The sequence below is a fragment of the Equus asinus genome, chromosome 9, assembly GCF_041296235.1.
Source record: "Equus asinus isolate D_3611 breed Donkey chromosome 9, EquAss-T2T_v2, whole genome shotgun sequence".
In the NCBI taxonomy this organism is placed as follows: Eukaryota; Metazoa; Chordata; class Mammalia; order Perissodactyla; family Equidae; genus Equus; species Equus asinus.
In genome coordinates, this window is record NC_091798.1 from 36,011,192 (window position 1) to 36,032,624 (window position 21,433).

The 21,433-nt window shown below is 40.0% G+C and overlaps 1 protein-coding gene across 2 annotated transcripts in view; it reads right to left on the reverse strand.

Moving 5' to 3' along the window:
• The window catches only part of KCTD16 (potassium channel tetramerization domain containing 16), a 235,519-nt gene that overhangs the window by 47,180 nt on the left and 166,906 nt on the right, over window positions 1-21,433 (reverse strand). The window lies entirely within an intron of this gene.

Consider the following 21,433-nt stretch of genomic DNA (forward strand, 5'->3'; position numbering starts at 1 on the left):
CCAAACACTATCAAATTGAGGGTTAGGGCTTCAACATCAGAGTTTGGGGGGACATAAACATTTAGTACATAACACAGGTGTAATGAGTGCTCCATAAAATGTGATAATTAAATTAACAAATGAAGTCTTTGACGAAATGTGTCCATTTCTTTTAGAGCATTAAGTACAATTACCTACCCACCCACTAGACCAGTGTACTCAGTGGAGGAGGAGGGTAATTTTGCCCCCCAGGGGCCATTTAGTAATGTCTGCAGATATCTATGATTGTCACAACTGGGCCATGGGGTTTACTGGGATCTAGTGAGTAGAGGCTAGGGATACTGCCAATCATCCTCTAATGTACAGGGCAGCCTGTCACAACAAAGAATTATCTGGCCCCAAAGTGCCAAGGTTGAGAAACGCTACACATGAATATAAGCACCACGAGGCAGGGAATTTATCTTGTTCTCTACTGTCTCACCAGCATCTAGAACAGTGCCTGCTACATAACAGATGCTCAAAATAGTATCAATACATGGGTGAATAAGAGTGCATGGGGGGAACTACACATAAAGTTTTTTGCCTTCTGACTTTGTACTTCCTCCTGGGTTACTTCTCACCTGATGCTTCTCACTTATCCTGGTTAATTTTACCTGTGTTTGTCCTATAATTCCATTCCCACCTTTAACTAGTTCAGGGGTCAGAATTTCCAAAGCTTCCCTGTCCAACATGGTAGTAATAAGCCACTTGTGGCTATCTACTTTAAATTTAAATTACTTAAAAATAAATAAAACTAAAAGCTTTGTCAGTTCCTCAGTCACATTAGCTGTTTTTCAAGTGCTCAATAGCCACATGTAATGAATGGCTCCCATATTAGACAATATAGGTATATTTCCATTTCTGTAAAAAGTTCTGTTGGACAGTGCTGGTCTATAGCAATCAAGTGGGTTATTCCGTCCTCATCTCCATGAATAACAACTGGGAATACAAGGCATCCCACCTCTGCCTTCAGGACACTGTCCTGACTCCAGCAGAAGAAGAGGAAGAAACACATATGTTTGATAACTATTAGACATGCATAAACAGAAGAGAAATATGATTGAGTAGTCAAAGGTATATCTTGTTGCCAAAGGAATGCTCTACTGGCTGAGGGGGGAAAGTCAGCAAATCATTTTGTGGCACAACTTCTTACTTATTTTTGTTGCTTTTATCATAAGAGAAAGAGCAGATAAAATAGGCTAAAAGGGCATTTTAAAACTGAGCAACTGAATTCAGGAAAAGCTGTGTGTAACAAAGTGTCCTGTTAACCTTTCAGGGATTAGTTAAAAAGGTAATCTGAGATCTAGATATATTAAGGAGGTAAATTGCCAGGTGCAGGGATTTTTTTCTTCCAAAATATGTTGGAAATTGAGCAAGAATCACATGTCAAATGGGCACAATGGAAAAAACTTCTAATCAAGATTACAAAAGCAGTATTTTAAGAAGCAAAATGTCTTGATCTGACTGTATTTTAGGAAGATCCCTCCAACTACCATAAGCAATGGAAACAAGACAAGGAGCAGAGAGATGACTAGTTGTATACCTAAATACAGTGTGGTCCAATGGAATGAGCATGAGCTTTGGAGCTGAAGATCTGTTCCAAACATGACCACGAAATAAATGGATTGTAGGAGCTAGGGTATGGGATTTAACTCATGCTACTTTCACCTCGTGGTACCTCTTCTTTACATTGGAGTAATGATTCTGCAGGGTTGTTGTATGATTCAGAAATAACAGATACACATCTTCTCTGCCATGGCATGGCACAAAGAACATCTGTAGTAAATAGAAGATATTTTTATTATTAATATATTTAACATCTCAGCTTCCACTTTTTCACTTGTTAAATAGAGGCAATAATCACTTTCTTGTGTTTCTTCCAGGATAGGGAAAAGCAAGTAATAACAAAAACATAAGCACTTTAACCAATTTTTCTAAGGCTAATTGATTTTGACAAGAGTGCCAGGACCATTCAACGGGTGAAGAATATTCTCTTCAACAAATTATACTGAAACAACTGGCTATCCACAGGTAAAAGAATGAAGTTGGAGCCCTGCCTCAAACAATGCACAAAAATTCACCCAAATGGATCAGTGACCTAATACATAAGAGCAAAACCATAAAACTCTTAGAAGAAAACATAGAAGTAAATCTTCATGATTTTTGATTTTGTAATAAATTCTTACCTATGACACCAAAAGTACAAACAATAAAAGAGAAAATAGTGTCTCATCAAAATCAAAAACTCTCGTGCATCAAAGGACATTATCAAAAAATGAAAAGATAATCTATAGAATGAGAGAAAATATTGCAAATGATCTATCTGATATGAGTCTAACATCCAGAAGATATGAAGGACTCACAACTCAATAATAAAAAAACAAGCCACTCAATTTAAAAATGAGCAAATGGCTTGAATAGGCCTTTCTCCAAAGAAAATATATCAATAGCCAACAAACACATGAAAAGATGCTTAATTTCAACAGTCATTAGGGAAATGCAAATCAAAATCACAATGAGGTGCCACTTTACACACACTAGTATGACTATAATAATATTTTTAAAAAGAAAAATAACAAGTGTTAACGAGGATGTGGAGAAATTGGAACTCTTATACATTGCTAGTGGGAATGTAAAATGGTGCAGCCACTCTGAAGAAGAATTTGATGGTTCCTCAGAAAGTTAAACATAGAATTACCATATGACTCTGCAATTCTACTCTTACATATATACCTAAAGAATTGAAAACAGGTACTTAAACAAAACCACATATACGGCACATTAATAACATCACTACTCACAATGGCCAAAAGGTGGAAATAGCCCGAATGTCTATCAAGGGATGAATGGATAAAAGGATTATGAAAAGACAATCTAACAATCATCTTTGCAATATTTGAAAACCATATATCTGATAAGGAGTTAATATCCAAAACACACAAAGAACTCATCCATGTCAACAAAAAAACCCCTAACAACCCAATTTAAAAATGGGCAAAAGATCTGAACAGACATTTCTCCAAAAAAGATGTACAGGTGGCCAAGAGGCACATGAAAAGATGTTTAAAGTCATTAACTGTCATGGAATTGCAAATCAAAACTACAATCAGATATCTCTCACTCCCATCAGAATGGCTATACTTAACAAGACAGGAAACACTAAGTGTTGGAGAGGATGTGGAGAGAAGGGAACTCTCATACACTGCTGGTGGGAGTGAAAACTGGTGCAGTCACTATGGAAAACAGTATGGAGATTCCTCAAAAAATCAAGAATAGATCTACTACATGATCCAGCTATTCCACTGCTGGGTACTTTTCCAAAGAACATGAAAACATGAATGCATAAAGATACATGCACCCCTATGTTCACTGCAGCATTATTCACAATAGCCAAGACCTGGAAACAACCCAGGTGCCCATCAAGGGATAATGGATAAAGAAGCCGTGGTATATACAATGGAACACTAGTCAGCCATAAGAAATGATGAAATCTGGCCATTTGTGACAACATGAATGGACCTTGAGGGTATTATGCTAAGTGAAATAAGTTAGAGGGAGAAAGTCAAATACCATATGATCTCACTCATAAGTAGAAGATAAAAACACAGACAAACAAATAGAAGCAGAGATTGGATTGGTGGTTACCAGAGGGGAAGCGGGGAGGGAGGAGGGCAAAAGGGGTGATGGATTGTAATTAGTCTCTGGGTGGTGAGCATGATGTAATCTATACAGAATTTAAAATATATAACAATGTACACCTGAAATTTATATAATGTTATAAACCAATGTTACCACAAGAAAAAAACAATAATAAAATAAAAAACAGTAAAAAAAAAAAAAAGATTGTGGTATATACATACAATGGGATATTTTTCAGACACAAAAAGGAATAAAATACTGATACATGCTAAAATGTGGATGAACTTCCAAAACGCTACGTTAAGTGAGAGAAACCACACACCAAAGGTCATAGACAGTATGATCCCATTTAAATGAAATATCCAAAATAAATAATCCATAAATACAGAATACACATTGGTGATTGCCAGGGGCTGGTGGGAAGGGACAATGAGGAGAAACTGCTTAATTGGTAAGGAGTTTTACTTTGGAGTGATGGAAATGTTTTGGAACTAGATGGAGGAGGTGGTTGCACAAAATTATGTGTACTAAATGTCAGTGGATTGTTCACTTTATTTATTTACTTACTTATTTTAAAGATTGGTACCAGAGATAACAGCTGTTGCCAATCTTCTTTTTTCTTCTTCTTCTCCCCAAAGCCCCCCAGTACATCGTTGTATATTCTAGTTGTAGGCCCTTCTGGTTGTGGCATGTGGGACACCACTTCAGCATGGCCTGATGAGCAGTGCCGTGTCTGCGCCCAGGATCTGAACTGGCAAAACCCTGGGCCGCCAAAGCGGAGTGCACGAACTTAACCGCTCGGCCACGGGGCTGGCCCCTGGATTGTTCACTTTAACATGTTTAACTTTATGTTATGCACATTTTACCCCAATAAAAAAAAGTTCTTTGTCATATATAAAACAAAGCTGATTTATTCCTCAGTGGAGAAACACTGACTTGAACCAATAATGCCTTCAATAAAAATATCTCCTGTGTGTCCTACACTTCTTACTTCCTCCAAGCACTATCCTAGGTGTACCTCATCCAATCTGCATAACATTCTCCTTGGGAAACTGAGTCTCAGAATGGTGCTGTAACTTATCCAGGTTTGAGCAGAATCCAGACCAGATATGGCTGACTATTGGGGTACTGCTTTTGGCTGTTTCTGTCTTCTGACTTGAGCATAACTCACTAATTTAGCAGAACAATTCAACTCAAAAAGGAAGAACACTCACCTATACCATATAACTCTTCTAAACATTTGTGTTAAGGAAAAAAACAAGTATTTTGGAGATGACAGCGTGAGTTTTTGTTCTGCTATTGCTTCCTACTGACAATATAACACTGAGGAAGATACTCAGTGTCTGTAAATCTTAGTTTCCTCATCTGTATAACAGAAAAAATAATAGCACCTCCCTCATAGAGTTGTGAGGATTAAAAAGATCAAGTGTGTAAACCATAGCATAGAGTATATCAATAAATGATGAGTGATATTTATTAATATTATTATTAAAATCCTACAAGCAACTTCCTAAAATCCCAAAAGTAAAATCCTAAAAGTGACTTCCACCTATTCTACATTATAAGACCATCCACGTAATCAGAAACTTTCTAAAAGCAGATTCAATTTCTTTTCACTCAGCCCCCAACTGTTTTGCATCACGTGGTTTCCTGTAGGTCTAAGACATGACACAACTGAGATGTTTATTCAGACATCATGGACTTAGCAGCTTCACGTCAAACCACTGTTCTGCAGCATCATTTGCAGAACCCATTGTCAAAATTTTAATAGCTAATGGCAGTAGGGAAGTTTTATATTTCACAAAAAAAATTCAAAAATATGTTTTCAATTTTGATACCCTTAATAACCATGAGAAATAGGACAGTCTCAGATAATTAACCTCATTTTCAGAGAGGTACTTACCCAAAATTAAACAGTCAAGGTTTGTCTATGAACAAGGATTATTTCCACTATTCCTCAAAGCTTACTGTGGGCCTATTTTTATGGACACATTTTCTGTTGCAAGTGACAGAAAATGCAACTTCTGGTATCTTAAACGACAAGGAAATTTATTAGCTCATAAAATGGATAAGTCCAAAGGAACTTCTAATTTTAGGAGTGGCTCAAACAATGCCGCCAGGTCCAAGTCCCTCCTCTTCTCTTGGCTCTGCTCTGTTCCACAATGACTTCATCCTCAAGCTCCACTGATAATAATATGATCTCCAACAGCTTGAGACCAACCAACATTCAGATTTAAGATGAACTAAATAGGAATATATGCCCCTGTCTCTCAGCAGTGTGTCTCAGTGTAACTGGTTCACACGTCTATCCCTGAATCAGTTACTGTGGCCACAAGGATACTACGCTCCGATTGGCCAGACCTAAGTCACTTTCCCACTCTTGTGACTGGTAGAAAAGTGACTTCAACCCAAAACCCATTGACAAAGAGTTGAAGACAGAATGATATCCCAGGAGAAAATTGGGATGTAATTAAATGCTGGTCAGCAAAGCCCACAAATGTCTACTGCACTGTGATGAATAAAACTTTCTAAAGTTAAATTGGCTAAGTCTTTTATGCTGGAGGTCATGTAACAGTTAAGATTCTGACATTTATTCATTCATTAATGCAAAAATCATGTACTAAGTGCCTACTTCAATACAAGGCGTAGAGATTCAAGGATTAAGAAGACATTGTCCCTGCCCAAGTTAAGCCTGTGAAGTGAAGGTTTGAGCTGGATAAATTCCTATCTTCACATCATGGCTGGCTCTAGTCTTCCCACTGCAAAAAAAAAAAAGATGAAACAGTTTGTAGGGACACACAGGCCATGTACTCCTAGCACACTCTGCAGAATAGAAATGTCATCAGTTGCCATGACAACCCGTTTGGATTCTGAGGGTACGTAGCATTTTTCATACTATCAATCAGAAGACGAATTTATTTTACAATACTATACAACATTTACCCCTTGGAGAGGAAAATATGGATGAAATAAGTAGAGGGACATTGAAGAAATGACAGTTTGTAATGCCTCTACTAACACCTTCAAAGTCTGGAAGCAGAGCTAAGATTTTCTACATGTTGACTTCTGTAATTTATAACTAGATGGATTGCTTTTAAACCCACCAAAACGTCATATAGGCGTGAAATGTTTTTTCAACCACATTCACCCACTGGGGCCAGTAACTTACATTGAACATTAAGGATAAAATGGACCTAAAGGGTCATCTAAGACAATCCCTTCAGCTCACAGATGAAGACTGTAAGATCCACAGAGAAACAGCAGAATGCCCAAGGTTCCACAGACCTAGTAACAAACTTCAAACCAGAATCCAGCTCTCCAGATTTCTACATGGACGCTCATTCTACCACACCAACTGGCTAAGCCACTGATGACCTATCCATTCAAAAGATTATGTATAAATTTTATAAATTATAAACTGTGTATTCATTCCAAAGCCTATAATTTCAGCTCACAGTTCTTCATCTTGACCATGCTCCAAAAATGGATGACTGACATGTTATTTTAATAATACCACAATTCCTGATAACTGAGTCACTTGTTTAATCCGTTTTATATTCCTTTATTTGATTAAAGACTTCAAGGGGTCTTTAGACTTATCAGGGCAAGACAACATTCTTGACAGCAAACACTGATAATACCTTCCTGTAAAATACATACAAACATCTTCCCCCAAATCAATAAAAGATATACTAGGTTAGTTCATAAATGAATGAATTGCATGTAATCTTCAATTTATGCATTTGAAAAATCGTCCAGAGCTTGCATTAGTTTGTGAGGACTGTCATAACAATGTACCACAGACTGGGGGGCTTAAACAACTGAAATTTATTTCCTCACAGCTCTAGAGGCTAATGTCCAAGATCAACATGTTGGCAGGATTGTTTCTTCCGAGGCCTCTCTGGCTTGCAGGTGCTGTCTTCTCTCTCTGTCTTCTCTCCGCCTTTCCTCTGTGCATGTTTGTGTCCTAATCTCATCTTTTTATAAGGACACTAGTTACATTGGTTAAAGCCCCACCCATATGACCTCATTTAACCTTAACTATCTCTTTAAAGGCTATCTCCAAATACAATCACATTCTGAGGTACTTCAACACATGAATTTGGGGGATGGGCATAGCCCCCAAATACTCAGTCCAAGGCAGAGCTGCATTTATGTCTTAGGAACAAAGTTCCAAGTTAACAGAATTTTACAAATTAGCACAAGATAACTTGTTTTGTGTTCATAGGCACAATCAAGATTTTTTTGGGGGGGAAAAAAGAAAATCTCCAAAATGCCATTTTCCCAACAGTATATTGCCTAATAACAATCGCTGGTACCATGACAACATGAGCTTAGAACCAGGGGAACTTGACACGTCAGATCAAGCAGGATAAAGACTAAATGTCACAAAACTAATGAATAAGCACATAAGGCTGTCATTGGGAATTGGCAAAGTTTGAAAATCTGCTGTATTATCTAGTATTATTTTCTGTATTCTATGAGGGAAAAAAATGGAACTTCTCTGCAAAGAGTCCTTTGGAATTATCCCAGTTAAATATGAGGTTGTGTGTAGAGTATTATCATGAAAGTCAAATGAAATAGCAAGGCGGTACTAATCTTCTCTGGAACTTCTATAGAAATAGATTTAATATGCTAATGTTGTGGAGAATAAGTAATTTAACAGCTACATAAACCAAACGATTTATCTTATTCTGGAACTTGTATCTGAAGAAACACTAACAAAGCCTCCTTCATTAGAAACCAGGCAGCCACACAAGCTAAGATGGTGTCCCTTTGCTTTGCCAGAGTCTTGTGCATAATGACACTCAGCTACATTCCCCAGTCATCTCCTTCTTGCAGCCTCTGCTCCTAACTGCAGTGTCTAACTGCAAAGTTCACTGAAACATGTCGTGCTCTCTCTCCCCTAGAAGCCTTCACACATGTTGGTGCCTCTTTCTGAAACATCCTCGCCTCTTCATCCTCACCTGAGCAACATTACCATTCTGCTCTTGTTTGAACTGTCACAGCATCATGGAAGTCTCCTTGATGTCTCATATTTATGCTAAGCGTTCTGCCTATGGGTTGTCACGCAACACTCTCCCTTCATGGTACTTATCGCTGCACTGAAATTGCCTATTAAAATTGTTGTCTTCTTGAGAATGTAAGAACCTTGAGGGAAGAGAAGGTCTTGCTCATTGCCGTAATCCCAAAGTCCAACACCATGCCTGATTCTCAAAGAAACCTTGTTGAATGAATGATGGATAACATAATTCTCCCAATAATTATGTCAAAGGCTCAGTCTTCGGAGCTGTTTACAGATGCAAGTATGATATGCTCTTGTGGAAATAGTCTTTTATGCCCATAATGGACTAACTTAAAGTCAGATGTGAAACTAACCTCAGAAATCTGGTTCCAGTTTCTTCATTTTACAAAAGGAAAGGTGAGGCCTAAGACTTCTAGGAATTAACACAGCTTAACAACGGGAGAGAGAGGATAGAACACAGATCTTTTGATTTCCAGTTCATTCTGCTATTCAGTAGTATTGATTAAGAACATACATTGGCCAGTTATTGGGGATATAAGGTGAATAAGAGAAGTAAGGACCCCGTTCTCATACAGAATATATGCTGGTGAGAGAAGACAGACAACAGACAGGTGAAAGAGGAGTTACATGGGCTGGCCCACTAGTATAGTGGTTAAGTTCATGCATTCTGCTTTGGTGGCCTGGGGTCTGCCGGTTCAGATCCTGAGTGTGGACCTACACACCACTCATCAAGCCACGCTGTGGCGATGTCTCACTTAAAAAGTAGAGGAAGATGGGCACAGACGTTAGCTCACGGACAATCTTCCTCACACACACAAAAAAAGGAGTTACAAAAAAAATGACACAATAGAGAGCTTTATGCTATATAAAGTGGTCAGGGAAGGCCTCTCTGAAGAGGTGGCATTTGACTTGAAGTTCAAGAAAGTGTCAGCCATGTTAATATCTGGGGGTGCAATAAAATAGGAAGAAAGTTGGAGCACTGGAATAAAAGAAGGAAGTAAGGGTGGTGGGAGCGCAAGGAGGATAATCGTGTAAGATGCATTGGAGCCACAGGGAGAGGCCACATCATGTAGGGCCCAGTGGGCCAGGTAAGCAGTGTGGACTTACTCTAAATGTAAGGGAAGCTCTGAGAGGGAGCGATGTAATTGATATAGCTCCCCTTCCAAGGCCTTTTTTTACCAAAGTATATTGTGTTTGCTGTACCCAATCATCATTGTTGACTAAGAAGAAAAACATAAGAATTAAAATAGCAAATGAGCCAGGGAGTCAAGGCTAATGTATTTCCCAGAAACGAGAGGAACACTTTATACTCATAAATACACTGTGTGAAAATCCATTCTAAGAGCCATCTGCCTGGGGTACAGGTGCGTAAACCACACAGCGGAGCTAGGCCTTGCAAACTCCACCAAGTTATAGTATCCACAATGGGGTTCCAGTGAGGATTCTCTCTGCCTGGGGTGTGCAGAGCCAGTGTTTGTTTACACAGATTATTCAAATACCAGCCCTTCTGCTCCTGGCTTTGTGCTTTATCCTAGCTCGTCAACGTGCAGAACAGCAACGGTGAGAAAATCTGGCTGAGACCTTAATACCTTCCTTAAACATACCTGGTCACTCAAGACCCCAAACTGCCACTTTATATTAAACATGAATTTAAGAAGTTTAAGTGACGAATTTCTGAAGAAGTCCCAAGAAAAACTGTCCTCTGCCTTATCTATTCTAATATTTTCAACCCAAAATTTGGTTGGTAGGATAGAAAAGAAGGAAAAAAAAAGGAACATTAGGAGAAACAGGATGAAAAGTCTGGAGACACTGATAATCCTATACATGCCATTTTTTCCAACTGCCTCCCTTCTCCCTACCCCTTCCTATCCAAGGCAAGGACTTTACAGAGAAATGCTTATTTGAAGGCCCTTCATCAACTTTGCCAAAAGCTTCCTTCCTATTTACTCACCTAATTCTAGGGCCAAGGGAACCAAGTTCTACCTTTAAAGATCAGAGAAAAAATCCTGTCCTTGTGCCCTATATGAGAGAGTCAAATAGTGTTTAATGAAAAACAGTCATTGATCACCAGAAGCTGATCAGGAATAAAATCACTTCAGCCTCCAGCTCCTAGGAAGTATCAAGTTTGAGGATGACCAATGAGTTTCCCTGCCATTTAGTTTCATAGAGAGGTAGGTCGCAGGTCAAGGAAGGATCCTAGGAGAAGCTTGTATTGATTGGCACTTTACCGGCTTAGTTGGAATCTCCGCTGTCCAAATCCTCTGCCTTTTTCTATTTCTAACTGCTTTTACCCTCCATAACCATCAAACCGTACTTGTCCCTCCATTGGTTGCTGCTCAAGGAGCATTGGTGGCCAGGTTTTGTGAAACAGTTGCCTGATTCATTATTGGTACCAATGTGATGTATGTGTTATTATGAAACGAGATGAACCATAGCTAGTGCATCTGGACCACAGGATAATAAGGAGGGGAAATATCTTGCCTTTTGACGACTAGGGGAGAAAAACTGTGACTTATAAATGGAGATTTTTTAGAACAGGTCATTGGTAAGGCATTCAAAAGATGTCCTACCATGGAGTTGATTGTTAAATCCCTTCCTCAGTTCAAATTATTAATAACCATCTGACCTTTAAGGACTTTTTTTCCTTCTTGGTTTATTGTAACAAACTAATGTCCTTCAGTGACAATAAATTTGAGACAAAGAAGGAACTAACCAACTGTGCCTCATGATGGGAAAACACCAGTCACTGCCTCTCAGCTGTGCTTAGGGCTAGAACAACCTTTGTCCAAAGTGAAACACTCTGTGCTTGGTGTGAGTTTCCTTTTATTCAGCCGAAAGAGCGTTGGGAATTCTCAGGGTGCTTCCTCATTGTCTAAGTAATTCCTATTGTGGTTAGGCACAAGGGCTAGAACAGTCACATCATTTGCTAAAGCAAATAGCCTTTTGTGCAGCATATTTACAACACTTATGAACAACCAGTTCCGGTATTTCACCAGAATGAAATAGAGTGTCAATAATTTTCCCACTTTTCAGCAAATCTGCCCTATAAATAGAATCAAGATCAGCTTTGTTTTTTATCCACTCCCTTGGAAACTCAAAATTAACTAGGATTTCCATGGGGCTTAGTACCACCGGTAGCTTCCAAATGGCTATTGGGGAGAGAGAAGACTCACAGCCTGCGCAGAGAGCCCTATTGGCTTGGGTCTTTCCAGCCATTCACTGGAGATCCCCATTGGTCCCTCCTGCCATCCCAATCAATTGCTTGAAAAGCAGAGCCGTTTGCAAACAAAAGCCCACCAAAAACAGCATCATCAGGGTAGCAGCTCCCTGCAGATGTAATGCTTGCTAGAATTCCTGGCCCTGGAGCTGCAAGTTCAGAGCTACCTGGTGAGCTGTGAAAAGCAGAGAATCTAAGCCCCATCCTAACAGGCTGAGGCTTCTCATGCGTTACTTAGAAAAGAAATTAAGACAGGGGTCCAAAGAAGAGTGTTCAGGCACAATGAAGGCTTATCTTGCAGAAAGAGCTACTGGCAGGTCTCCACCTCTACTGAGGACAGAAAAAGAGGAATGAGATTCACACTGTGACAGCAGGGACTAAGGCATCCTATAAAGTAATTTTCTAAACATCACAGGGTCCTAGGAAAGTCTTTTAAGCACACGACATTCTCATTGGCCTGAATTCACCCCAATCTCCAGCAAATGCAGTCTGTAGGAAACCATGCTTAAACTTTCTGTTGATTTTACCATAATTTCCATACCACATTCTACAGAGGAAGTACAAATCCAAATGAGCTTTATTTAACGTGGACTATTAATTTTCAGAGGCAATTATAGTAAGATGTTTTAAAGCTTGACCTTTGAAATTAGAAAATCCTAAGTTCAAATCCTGGCTTTGGTATTTTATATCTGTGAACTTGGGGAAATTACTTAATCTCAGTTTCCCCATGAGGAACATAATAATGTGTAATGTCTTCAAGAGAGCACCTGTTATCCTAAAGTACTTAATAAATATTAACTAAGTATTATTATTACTATTCATTTCTGAACTCTACTCACGAGCTAGGAAAGATTGACTTAATTCGTTCCTGAGATACAATAGAAGCCAAATGCCTGACTTCACTGACAGTGCTCTGTTTTCTGGCCAGCTCTGCCTCTGCTGAAGTGGAGAGTAGTTCAGCCTGAAACAGTCCGTGTCCAGCTGCGTAGATGGGATCCAGAGACCGGGAGGACACCCCTACCTTTGTCTCTAATGTAAGTTTCCCCACAACACAATGACTACCAAGCAAACCTGCCTCCTCGCTACCATAGTGAGACCCATGATGGCTCCCAACACACCGTGATGCTAAATTCCCTCTTCCGGCTTCTCAACAAAGAGTAAGCCCCACTGGTTTTGCCTACTCAGTTTTCCTCTACAATTATACACTTCTGCTTTTCTCTTTCCAAAGCATGTCCACATCTGCCAATTCAGATGTATATGGTGTTAGTATCTCTGTGATTCAGACAGGAAAGGAGATACCAGGCACAAATTATGGTTGAAGAATATTCCCCCTCATCAGAATATTTACCCATCGTATCATACGCATCTTCTCCAAAATGACAGAGAGAAGTATTCATTGAATATGAAGATTAGCTAGATGGTCAACCATCCAGAGTGTGGAAAAAGATAAAATATAGCTGTTAACATGATGATAATAATATCAATATTAACTGATATTTATGGGATACTTATTACTATTGGTTGGGGGGCTCTCCTCATTTTGCTCTATGTTTCCATATTAATCCATAGGAAAAAGCATTTTTTCCCTTCTTCCAAGAGGTGAAGGGGTTGTTATATAGACAGTTTCTAAGCTCTTTCATCCGTCCTCTTACTCTATTCCCACAAAGAAGTGTTATTAAATGGATCCAGTAGAGCCTGAGACATTTTTCAGGCCCTATTTTTAAATCGCAGGCGAGCCTGCTGTGTGTTAAAGACGAGGTTCTACTCTCTGCCCTTCCAGGGTATATCCCACGCAGTAAGGTCCCAGGGGGGATGCACAAGGCCTCCCTCCCTGCCTCTCATACTATTTCTAGCTCCTTGCACCTGCACATGGTGGAGTGAGAGCGCCCTGAGTTTGCTTTACCAACTTAGAATCGGGGTGGAGTTTTAGGAAGACTCAGTCACCCTCATTCCCAGAACTACAACTTATACTTCGGTACTGCTTACCAGAGAGCCCTGCACTGAGGGAGTGGGAGAGGGAGAGTCAAGCAATGTGTGTGGTAGGTGGGCTAAATAATGGTCCCCCAACAGTGTCTACATCCTAATTCCTAGGATCTATGAATATGCTGTCTTCTCTCACATGGTATATTAATTTCCAATTAATATCAAATTACCCAAACTGGTGGCTTAAGATAACAGAAATTTATTCTTTCACTGTTCTGGAGGCCAGAATTCCTAAATCAAGATGTCAGTAGGGTAATTCCTTCTTGGAGGCTCCGGGGGAGAATCTGTTCCATGCCTCTTTCTTCATTTCTGGTGGTTGCTGACAATACACTCCTTGGCTTTCCTTGGTTTGTAGAGACATTACTCCAATTTCTGCCTCTGTTGTGACATGGTGTTCCCCTTGTATGTCACTTCTGTCTCTGTGTCTTCACAAGGTGTTCTCTTCTGTGTCTTGTGTCCAAATTTCCCTTGTCATATAAGGACAGCAGTCATTGGATCAGGGCCCACCCTCACCCAGAGCGACCTCACTTTAACCTGACTTATTTGATTTCCAAATAAGTTGACATTTACTGCTACCAGGGATTAAGACTTCAGCATATCTTTTTGAGAGACAATTTAAGCCATAGCATGTGGCAAAAAAGACTTTTTGCAGATATGACTAAGGATCTTGAGATGGGGAGGTTACCCAGCATGCCGAAGGTAATCACAAGGGTCCTTAGAAAAGGGAGACAGGAATGTCAGAGGTCAGAGAGGAGAAGGCAGAGACTAAAGTGATGCAGCCAGCCACAAGCCTAGGAGTGCCGGCGAGTCCCGAAAGCTGGAAGAGGCAAGGAGCAGATTCTCCCTTAGAGTCCCCAGAAAAAAAATTAGCTCTGCTGACACGTTTATTTTAACCCCTTAAGACTCATTTCAGATTTCTGACCTCCAGAACTATAAGAGAACAAATTTGTATTGCTTTAAGCCACTAAGTTTGTGGTAATTTATCACAGCAGGAACAGGAGATGAATACACTAGGTAATTTAAAAAATCAGAATTTTATAGTTTGGTTTTCCATTAATACTTGGGGACACAGTTCCCTTAACAAAGGGAAAAGAGTGATTGTTAGAACGAACACCAAAATCATGCCACAAACCTGTAACAACTAGGTTACACTACTCAGCTAAGCCCTCTTGAGGGAGAATCTCATGAACTCTTCAAAACAACCCCTTGTAGTATGTCCTCTTGTTGTTCCTAATAAAGAACTGAGAAAATTGAGTCCAAGGAACACTAAGTAACTTGTAGCTATCAAGTAGTGGAGTTAGAATTTATACAGATCAATCTGACTCCAATGCTTATATTTTTCTTTGTCAGTAAGCCAGACTTCTCTCTCATGCATTTGTAGTTAGATAGATGGCCTCACTGAACACAGGACAGAAAGCCTGATCCTCACATGGTGCAAAAGTGCCACCCTTGTCGTTTGTCTTCATACAAAAGAAACAGCCACTGTTCCCCTGGCCCCAAAAAGGGAGGTGGTGAAAGAGAGGCCACGTAAACATCTTCTTGCCACAAATGCTATTGCGAGATAATCGATCAGTCCAGCAGAGCCTCTTTTAAAGCCAATGAACAGTTCATGGTGCCAATATCCGACTGGCAGAAGAAGAATAACAGCCTTGGGCACTGCATGTGCCAGGGGATTCTGGCTTGTACACCAAGCTGATCTGTTCTTCCAAAAACTGAAGATGAGAAAATTGTCCTCTCTTCCCTCTTTCTTTGGGCTGTTTCTGAGACCCTTGAAGATTGTCCAGCATGGATGGCAAACTCCATGAAGTCACCATGTCGGATGTCTCCCTTCTGCTCTCAGGGACCAACACAGTCCCTGGGATACAGTCTTCCTCAAATGTTTAATAAATGAAGCGAACAGGAGTCAGATATGCCTAGATCCAGACCCACTTCTCTCACATATCAGATGTGTTCACTTGAGTAATTTTTTTCACCTCACTGAGCTTGTTTCCACATCTATGAGATAAAGATTTAAAATCTGGGCAGCAATGGCTTTGTCTTATGGAGCGTTATAGAACTCAGTAAGATGTTCTTCACGGAAGTTATTTCTTAATAAGTGTCCATGAGTGAGTCAATGGATAAATAGATGGATGGATGGTAGAGGTAATTCGGACACATTTTTCTTGCCCCAAAATGATGCTAATATTGCAAACATCCATCTCTCCGCAAAGTGGCCAGGAAGCCCTGCCTATTCCCACTTCTCAATGCAGTTGGTAGACTCAAGATGGCCAGAGGTTCCTCAGGGGCCCCCAACTGGGTCAGAGTTACACGGAAACAAATTAAAAGTATGAATAGGATGATTTTCACACATTGTTTTCCTCCTTCTCACATACATTGGTTTGTGTGTCTGTGCATTCTCTGTGTGTTTCAGTCGAACATATGAAGAAGTAGAATTAAGGATATGATGAACGTTTGGAGTATTTTCCCCTCCTCTGTGAGTCCTCTCAATTCTTTTATTTCTTATCAATATTTCTAAGAATTTCATATGATTGGTGCTGGAACCCCCAATTATGACATTAAAATCAGTGTACCACGTAAGTGTTTAAGTGAACCCTCCTCAGCAAGAGTGCCAGTAAGATGTAGAGGTCAGAGCAGTGATCAGAGTCCAGGCTGTCACCAACCCCCTTGGTGAAGGCATCTTGCCTTTTGAGCTTCAGCCCCTTTATCCTTCACAGGAGGGATTTATGCTTGTTCCTGACCTTGGCCCACAAGGTCTCATGATAACAGCCCCCACCTACCTTTCCAATCCTGACCAGCCCCTCTTCCCTGCACTCACTCTGCCCTAATCACACCAGCCTTTTCAATGTTCCCAAACACAAGAAGCTTTTCACAGCTCACAGCCTTTGCGCTTGTAGTTCTCTCTCCCTGGAAACACTCTTCCCTCAAATTTTCATCTCACTGGCTGCTGCTCTTCCGCCAGGTCTCAGCTCAATGCCTCTACTTTAGAGAGGTCTTTTCCGATTGCCCAATCTAAAGTTGCCATCAAATTGCTTCACACGATGTTTTATTTTCTTTATAGCATTTATGAATATCTAACATTTTCTTAATATTTATTTTTATTGTTTGCCTTCTTTCTTTAGACTACAAGATCCATGTAGGTAGTCACCTTATCTGCCTTGCCCATCATTGAATCCCCAGCACCTAAAACAGTGCCTCGCATATAAATGGTGTTGAATGAATGAATTCTAAGGTTTCCTCCAGGTGTAACGTTCAGCATCCTGTTATCCACTGTTACTCATATTTCACACCTCTATTCCCCCCAAACACTGTGATTAATGGTAAACCTAGGCAAACGTGCTGATGTGCTGCATGAGGGTTCACGTGGTGGGAGGTTCCCCACAGCTGTGCCCTGGACAAGAGTTTCCGATACAAGTCCTGTGCTTTGGAACTCCACCTGATTTACTTCCAGAGAGTTCCAGCTGGCTGCCTCCTTCTTCCCTCTTGGTCTCTGGATCCCTTCATCTTTCCAAACCAGTAGGGCTATCACACTTACGTGAGTCAAGTGTGCATGAGCATCTCTCAGGGAGACCTCCTCAATGGTCTCCTTTCTTCCCTGAAAGGCCCTTGCCCCATCCACTGGGTACCTACTCCCACAAAAACTCTAGCCAAACTGCCTTCCCCTGCCTGAAACAGAACTGAAAGAAACTCTTCTTGTTAGAAGCCAAGGGTGAATTTGTATCATGCGGAGAAAGCAATCATTATATTTGGAAAATAAAAATATTGAAAGTGAAGAGACACTGAGATGATAGCTGTGTCTATTTTATGGCTATGGCCGTATGAGTGGGGAAAATGGGAGAATAAGTTAAAGGAAAAGCTGGAACAATAAAGGATTGGAACTCAAATTTATAGATTCTCAAAGAAGAAGTTCTAGGCCCCAAAATTCCTTAGTTTCCTCCTCTGCTATCAGAGGTAGAATCAATCTTAGATCTTTCCTCATGTTGACATTTAGAAAATACAGATCTGCAGTACTGCTTAGCCTAGAATAAGGGCAGAGAATGAGAAAATGAGATGAGTATAAGAATATCATAATAATTGTTGCTATATTCATGAGAAACTCATTTCTGTACAAGAAATTCTGTTTGTTCCTCCGATTAACCAGTCAGACTAGTGAAGATTACTAGGAATGTATTTCTGGACTGGAATGTATCAATGAAATATATTTCAACATTTCAATAAGATTTCTAGAATGAGGAAAATGTTCATATATTTTCATTTTCTATTCAAATGGTTGCACTTCAACAAATGTACTAGTAATTGATATGGCAACCCAAAGAAAGTAAAATAGAACCACTTTGCTCACTGAAAACTGATTCTATTTAGAAATGAACAGAAAGAACAAATTACAAAAGCCAGATAAGCCTAATTATCATTATTAAAAAAAAAACAGTAATGTTCTGATTTTGCACGAATACTGGATTCCACCAAGAAAAAAAATATTCCTAGTTAATGGTGAGCTGCTTATAACTCAGGGAACAGAGAAAATAGCAATGACTTAGATAACTTGAGGGCACAACATAATTTCATGTGAACCATCTTATATGTCAGATAACTCTGATAAAACAGCACATCTAGGTCGTGAGTGTTCCTAAGGCTCCGTATGCATAGCAATGGTTGTGCTTTAATCTTCAAATTCCCCCTAGCACCAGGCATTGTGCTTCACACATAGTAGGAGCTCAGTCGACATCTGCTTCAACAGAATACAAATCAGCACCTCGCTCCTCTGTGTTAGCAACTCGCTGCCATTTTTCTCCGGTGCCTGCATTACAGATGCACAATGGAGAGTTTTCATCACAGGAGGCAACTGAGGAGCTCATATTTTACTCTCTCAGCAAAAGTTTCAAAAAGTTATGACATATGAAATATAAATGCAAGGCATTACTGAAATATAACAACAAAAAACATGTTTGTTTCTATTGCAGACCTTTTCTCAATTTTGAAGAAATAAAAATATTCTGGAAATACAGTACAGAAAAGTAGTTAAAGCAGGAAAATCTCTACCAGAGTCTCTCTCTGGGGTGAATTTATATAAATGTGTGCATGAGTGTGTGTATGTGTGTGTGTGTGTGTGTGATATATTCAAAAGTATATATACCAGGAGCTTATTTGTGTAACTACTCGAAATCTTTTTACAGAAGGAGGTATTTTCACATTTAGCCAAGCTTCAAAAGTTGTGAATAAATTTTAAAAACAACTTGGGGTGATCAGATAACTAATATTTCTAGAGCTCATGCTGAAAGGGCTTTATGGAGAATTAGCCATGAAGCAAAGAAAGCTCTCGCTTTCTCTTAACAATCTGCCATGTATTTTAGCTATGTAAATTAGCATGAGCTCCTAATCATGCAGGCCTAAAATAAATCAGACTGGACATAAACATAAGAAGATTGAGGAAAAGCAGGATTTAATAAAAATGTTAAGTACATATAATAACAACAGATGCAGGCAGCTCTTCTCTTTACTGCTTGATAAGTCATCACCATTTCACTCCAGATATGAAAAATAGTAGTAAACATGTTACCGAATATTTTTTGAAACTATAAATTAGTAAAATACCCAGTCACCACTGGAAAATAAAAAGCTGAGCAAAATACAATTGATGGGTTTTGCTGGGGGATTTCCATTTCTGGCAAGCCACAAAGTCAGGAAGTTCATCCTATGGTCCATTGGACTTGGGTATTTAGAATACAAAACAATCAAACCCCAGGTTTCACAGTTCAACTATTTTGATTATTTGTTCGTCAAACCAGCTCACCTCACCAGTTGCTAGAGTGAGGGCTGGGATTTAAGGTCTCATGGGACATGTTCTATCCAACACACTCAGTTTTATTTTTTTAGATCATCTCAAGCAGAATCTGAGACATCCTCCTACTAGCAGGGGGACAGACTCCTTTTCATACACCACTGCCTGTGTCTCCATTATTTCCAAAATAGCACAAGACAAGTACTTCTATAAAGTGAATCCAATAATGATAAAAAAAAATACATAAATAATAAACAAAGTACTTGACTGGAAGATGTTACGTCAGTTTACTTCTCGGAGATTGGAAAGCAGGCCGACTTTGCTCTGGCCCAATGGAGCACTGGTCAGCACGAACCTATCTTGAGTCTGTTTGAAGGAGGCAGAGCAATGCTTGGAGTTTTTGATTTGCTGTTTGCAATGAAGGCCTGATGTAGATTTGACGCATGACTAAAATGTATTATTTGGGCAAGTCAGCTATAAATAATCTCAGAAAGCTTCATGCTTCTCTCTTGAAATTGACCCTCTGACCATCAACTATCAACTATGCAAGAAAACATCTGGCAAGTTCTAATTTAGTCCACCAGTAGCTTCCCCACATCTCTCCCAAATCAAGATCTAGGTACACCATTTGAGTTTTATTTAACTATCTGAAAACAAATGTCATTGGATGTGAATCAGTTTTGGCCAAGGACCTCAGGCAATAGTATCAGACATCAAAATGAGGTACCCACCAAAACTGTGTGTTTTCAAAATGGGTGGCTAAGATCAGCTTTATGACTCTTGGAGTCTTTTCATGACTCACTTACATTGAGGGAATAAAGGTGTTGAGAGCAAGAAAATAAAGAGAGACAGGCTGGCCCCATGGCTGAGTGGTTAAGTTCGTGCGTTCCGCCTTGGCAGCCCAGGGTTTCCTGGGTTCGGATCCTGGGCATGGACATGGCACTGCTCATCAGGCCATGCTGAGGCGGCGTCCCACATAGCAGAGCCAGAGGCACCCACAACTTGAATATACAACTATATACTGGGGGCTTTGGGAAGAAGAAGGAAAAAGAAAAGAAAGAGAGCATTTGCATAGAGACTTCTTGGATAGAGCTGCTGCCGCACGCTACCTCCTTTCCTTAAAGGTACAGGAAGGGTAGGGGTGCTGCAGGGGGACCACCGAGAGAAGAACTTGATAAATCTCTGGAGTTTGAGAGGCAAAGTGGACTGGGGTCTGACTTCCCATTTCCTCCTCCTGCTCCCTTCCCGCCTTCCTCACCACACCTCACCTCAGAAATCTAGAACATGGGCTTGCAAACTTTTCCTGCAAAGAGCCAGGCTGTAAATATTTTAGGCTTTGCAATCCATGTAGTCTCTTTCATGTTGTAGTGCAAAAGCAGCCATAGACTACACATAAACAAATTAGTGTAGCTGTGTCCCAATAAAACTTTATTTAAAAAAACAGGTAGCAGTCCAGGGGCCAGTCCTGTGGCAGAGTGGTTAACTTTGGCACACTCCACTTTGGGGCCTGGGGTTTGCAGTCTTAGATCCCAGGCACAAACCAACACCACTCATCAAAACCATGCTGTGGCAGACCCACATAAAAAATAGAGGAAGATTGGCACAGATGTTAGCTCAGGGCCAATCTTCCTCAAGCAAAAAGAGGAGGATTGGCAACAGGTGTTAGCTTAGGGCCAATCTTCCCCACCAAAAAAAAAAGAAAACCAAAAACCAAAAGCCAAAAAAACATGTAGTAAGCCAGTGTTGCCCCATGGGCCATAATTTACCAGTGCCT